A 5,759-nucleotide genomic window follows, 5' to 3' on the forward strand; every position below is an offset into this window, starting at 1 on the left:
GTGCACGGAGGCTCCCGGAAAGAGCGGCGCAGATCTTCCCGGTTGCTGCCGCCGTGGAGAGGACTTAGGCAGTACCCCACGAGCAAACTTGAGCCTTGGAACCACAGGTAGGACCAACTTTTCCCCTGCAAGAAACCTGCCTGGTGAACTCAAGACACAGGCCCACAGGAACAGCTGAAGACCCGTAGAGAGGAAAAACTACACGCCCGAAAGCAGAACACTCTGTCCCCATAACTGGCTGAAAGAAAACAGGAAAACAGGTCTACAGCACTCCTGACACACAGGCTTATAGGACAGTCTAGCCACTGTCAGAAATAGCAGAACAAAGTAACACTAGAGATAATCTGATGGCGAGAGGCAAGTGCAGGAACCCAAGCAACAGAAACCAAGACTACATGGCATCATCGGAGCCCAATTCTCCCACCAAAATAAACATGGAATAGCCAAACACACCAGAAAAGCAAGATCTAGTTTCAAAATCGTATTTGATCATGATGCTGGAGGACTTCAAGAAAGACGTGGAGAACTCCCTTAGAGAACAAGTAGAAGCCTACAGAGAGGAATCGCAAAAATGCCTGAAAGAATTCCAGGAAAACATAAATAAACAAGTAGAAACCCATAGAGAGGAGACACAAAAATCCCTGAAAGAATTCCAGGAAAATACAATCAAACAGTTGAAGGAATTAAAAATGGAAATATAAGCAATCAAGAAAGAACACATGGAAACAACCCTGGACATAGAAAATCAAAAGAAAAGACAAGGAGCTGTAGATACAAGTTTCACCAACAGAATACAAGAGATGGAAGAGAGAATCTCGGGAGCAGAAGATTCCATAGAAATCATTGACTCAACTGTCAAAGATAATGTAAAGCAGAAAAAGCTACTGGTCCAAAACATACAGGAAATCCAGGACTCAATGAGAAGATCAAACCTAAGGATAATAGGTTTAGAAGAGAGTGAAGACTCCCAGCTCAAAGGACCAGTAAATATCTTCAATAAAATCATAGAAGAAAACTTCCCTAACCTAAAAAAAGAGATACCCATAAACATACAAGAAGCCTACAGAACTCCAAATAGATTGGACCAGAAAAGAAATTCCTCCCATCACATAATAGTCAAAACACCAAATGCACAAAATAAAGAAAGAATATTAAAAGCAGTAAGGGAAAAAGGTCAAGTAACATATAAAGGCACACCTATCAGAATCACACCAGACTTTTCGCCAGAAACTAGGAAGGCCAGAAGATCCTGGACAGATGTCATACAGACCCTAAGAGAACACAAATGCCAGCCCAGGTTACTGTATCCTGCAAAACTCTCAATTAACATAGATGGAGAAACCAAGATATTCCATGACAAAATCAAATTTACACAATATCTTTCTACAAATCCAGCACTACAAAGGATAATAAAGGGTAAAGCCCAACATAAGGAGGCAAGCTATACCCTAGAAGAAGCAAGAAACTAATCGTCTTGGCAGCAAAACAAAGAGAAGAAAAGCACACAAACATAACCTCACATCCAAATATGAATATAACAGGAAGCAATAATCACTATTCCTTAATATCTCTCAACATCAATGGCCTCAACTCCCCAATAAAAAGACATAGATTAACAAACTGGATACGCAATGAGGACCCTGCATTCTGCTGCCTACAGGAAACACACCTCAGAGACAAAGACAGACACTACCTCAGAGTGAAAGGCTGGAAAACAACTTTCCAAGCAAATGGTCAGAAGAAGCAAGCTGGAGTAGCCATTCTAATATCAAATAAAATCAATTTTCAATTAAAAGTCATCAAAAAAGATAAGGAAGGACACTTCATATTCATCAAAGGAAAAATCCACCAAGATGAACTCTCAATCCTCATCTTCGGTTGGTTTATATACAAGTGTGCAATTTCTAGGCTTGAAAGTAAAATGATGCTATCTGGTGCTGGATAGAGGAGCCTTATTTTTTATTATGGCAGCTTGCTATTTTTGTAACATGGTGATTTGGTTGAACACAATAAAGTACAGTAGTAACTGATCTCCCCTTCTTCCTGGATGAGTGAGGAGATGATTAAATGTTGATGTCAGCATCCTTGAGCATATTCAGATGAGCTTCTGCTTCTGTTGAAAAGGATGCTGTGTTTGATTGTGGTCCGAAGCTTTGAAGCACTACTTGGCATCTCCTTCCTTGGAGGTCTCACTGTTTAAACATAACAGATTTGATAGCTTGTTGGTAAGGTGAGGTCCAGCTTGTCTCCACTGGGTCATCTTCATGTGAATCCGGTGGTTATACGGTTTTGTTTTAGGGATATTTCATTTTTTTAATAATGGTTTTAGCTGACATTCATGGAGAGAATGAATCCTTAGAACTGTGCCACTAGTGAAAGGAAATCCTGTCTAGAGTATGTTTCTTTACAAAGCTATGTCACACCATCCTTTGGGCCCTCTGCTGGAAAAGTAGAATCAAGTCTCAAATAATGCCTTTCAAATTGTATCCTCTAGTATTATAGATGTAGGACAGTACTGTATCATATCTCTGTGGATGTAAAATAGCTTGTACCTGCTTTATGATACGTAGTAGTGACCGTGCTTTATCAGAGCTGTTTTTAATGATGTTGCTCAGAATGTTTTCTTTCCAGATGATGATTGAGAAGCTAATTTAAAAAAAATGGTGCCAGGTACCACAAGAGCAACAGAACTGTGCTGTTTTCTCAGGTTTTCTTTTTTTACTTTTTTTTTTTTTAATGGAGTGTGCTGGCTGTCTCTACAGTTTTGTTCAGATGACTGCAGAACCTGGAAAAGCTGTTGCTGCAGTTGATGCATAACACACTGCTATTATTGGTCTTTTTATATAAATATAAATATATATATACAGATATATAATTTGAATTTTTGGAAACTTTAGCTGTGCTGTCAACTTTGGAAAAAAGTATCCCCGTTTACTGTGTTGAGTTGGCACTGTACAGAAATTAACAGCCATATTGGTCTAGAAATGTTGAACTTAAGTTTTTTCCATTTGTACAGGGGTAACGCACTGTATTAAATATGTAAGGTCTTATCTACGTGGGTTTGATTACAAAAACTAATAAAGTATTCTCTAAATTAAAAAAAAAGACAGAGAGACAGAGAAGCACATCAGGGATGGTTTGAGAGCTGGTTTAGTAGATCTCCTTGGATGACTACTCTGATATCTTCCCTTATGGGACCCTTCTTAGTTTTGCTTCTGCTTCTGATTATAGGTCCATGTGTGTTAAAGAAACTAGTTACCTTCATTAGAGAAAGAGTGAGTACTGTTTAGATTTTGATGTTATGCCAACAGTATCATGCTTTAGGAGGACAAGAAAGCCAATATTACAAAGATACTAAAATTTAGTTCTATGATTAGAACTAGCCACTAGAAGTAGTAGGGAATGAAAGAATAAAAAATGCAGCTAAGAAGTCAGAAGTTTAAAAAAGCCCTAAATACCCCAAATTCCAGACCCTGCCCTCTACCTGTAAGTAAAAGGTCACATTTCTTGAGCTTGCTCTCCCAGGAACTAAAAAAAAGGACTTAAGATAAGACCCTTAGAGAACAATCTTGAGAAACAGGAAGCTCCGCCTTGTGATATTTCACTTGACACTTTCCAATGACGCCATCCCTGCCCCCTTGGGTTGTGGTTTCTCCCTTTAAATACCATTTCTCTCAGCCTCTCGGGGTCGAACTCCACTGCCCCTGCATGGGATATGAGTCTCGACCCCAGTGCACTGGTTCCTATCAATAAACCTCATGTTTATTACAGCAAGGACGGTCTCACGTGAGTTCTTGGGGGGTCGCATCATCCCGAGACTTGAGTGAGGGTCTCCCCGCTCCGGGGGTCTTTCACATCTACACAATGGAATATTACTCAGTTATCAAAAACAATGACTTTATGAAATTCATAGGCAAATGGATGGGACTGGAAAATACCATCCTGAGTGAGGTAATCCAATCACAGAAAAACAAACATGGTATGCGCTCATTGATAAGTGGCTATTAGACCAAATGCTTGAATTAGCCTAGATGCACAGAACACATGAAACTCAAGAAGGATGACAAAATGCGAATGCTTCACTCCTTCTTTAAAACGGGAACAAGGGACATGTTCATTATCTTATTCCTTTCTGCTCTTTGACGCTGCCGAGGAAGCATTGCTGAATGCTCTCAGTACCCTGCAGTCATGTCTAAGTCAGAGTCCCCCAAGGAGCCGGAACAGCTGCGGAAGCTCTTCATTGGAGGGCTGAGCTTTGAAACAACCGACAAGAGTCTGAGGAGCCATTTTGAGCAATGGGGGACACTCACTGACTGTGTGGTAATGAGAGATCCAAACACCAAAAGATCCAGAGGCTTTGGGTTTGTCACATATGCCACTGTGGAGGATATGGATGCTGCCATGAATGCAAGACCACACAAGGTGGTTAGAATAGTTGTGGAACCTAAGAGAGCTGTGTCAAGAGAAGATTCTCAGAAACCAGGTGCCCACTTAACTGTGAAGAAGATCTTTCTTGGTGGTATTAAAGAAGACACTGAAGAACATCACCTATGAGATTATTTTGAGCAGTATGGGAAAATTGAAGTGATTGAAATTATGACTGACAGAGGCAGTGGAAAAAAGAGGGGCTTTGCTTTTGTCACCTTTGATGATCATGACTCTGTGGATAAGATTGTTATTCAGAAATACCATACTGTGAATGGCCACAACTTGAAGTAAGAAAGGCTCTATCGAAGCAAGAGATGGCCAGTGCTTCATCCAGCCAGAGAGGTCGAAGTGGTTCCGGAAACTTTGGTGGTGGTCGTGGAGGTGGTTTTGGTGGCAATGACAATTTTGGTCGAGGAGGGAACTTCAGTGGTCGTGGTGGCTTTGGTGGCAGCCGTGGTGGTAGTGGCTACGGTGGCAGTGGGGATGGCTATAATGGATTTGGCAATAATGGAAACAATTTTGGAGGTGGTGGAAGCTACAATGATTTTGGCAATTACAACAACCACTCATCAAATTTTGGACCAATGAAAGGAGGAAACCTTGGAGGCAGGAACTCTGGCCCTTATGGTGGTGGAGGCCAGCACTGTGCTAAACCACGAAACCAAGGTGGCTATGGAGGATCCAGCAGCAGCAGTAGCTATGGCAGTGGCAGGAGGTTCTAATTACAGCCAGGAAACAAAGTTTAGCAGGAGAGGAGAGCCAGAGAAGTGACAGGGAAGCTACAGGTTACGACAGATTTGTGAACTCAGTCAAGCACAGTGGTGACAGGCCTAGCTGCTACAAAGAAGACATGTTTTAGACAACACTCGTGTGTGTGAGCAAGAACTCCAGTGCTGTATCTGTGACTAATTGTATAACAGGTTAGTTCAGTTTCTGTTCTGTGTAAAGTGTAAAGCATTCCGACAAAGGGTTTTACTGTAGACCGTTTTCACCCATGCTGGTGATTGCTAAATGTAAAAGTCTGATCATGACGCTGAATAAATGTGTCTTTTTTTTTTTAACATGCTGTGTAAAGTTAGTCAACTCTGAAGCCATCTAGGTAAACTTTCCCAACAGTGTGAACTTAGAATTGCTTCAGGGTGGTACCATAATGAATTCCACTTGGAATTTATTTATGGTTGCTTGGGTGGAGAAGCCATTGTCTTCAAAAACCTTGGTGTTGCTAAACTGCCAGTTACTGTTGTAACTTAATGAGTTTCACCATTGAAGGGTCATCCAAGCAGGATCACAATTTGCTTATAAAATGGTTGTTGACACACCCTATGCAATAT

At 41.0% G+C, this 5,759-nt stretch overlaps 1 pseudogene; it reads left to right on the plus strand.

The window, feature by feature from the left end:
* Nucleotides 1-1,308: 1,308 nt before the first annotated feature.
* On the plus strand, nt 1,309-5,521 carry LOC134479643 (heterogeneous nuclear ribonucleoprotein A1-like; annotated as a pseudogene).
* The last annotated feature ends 238 nt before the right edge of the window (nt 5,522-5,759 follow it).

This window comes from Rattus norvegicus, chromosome 7, assembly GCF_036323735.1.
Source record: "Rattus norvegicus strain BN/NHsdMcwi chromosome 7, GRCr8, whole genome shotgun sequence".
NCBI classification, from domain to species: domain Eukaryota; kingdom Metazoa; phylum Chordata; class Mammalia; order Rodentia; family Muridae; genus Rattus; species Rattus norvegicus.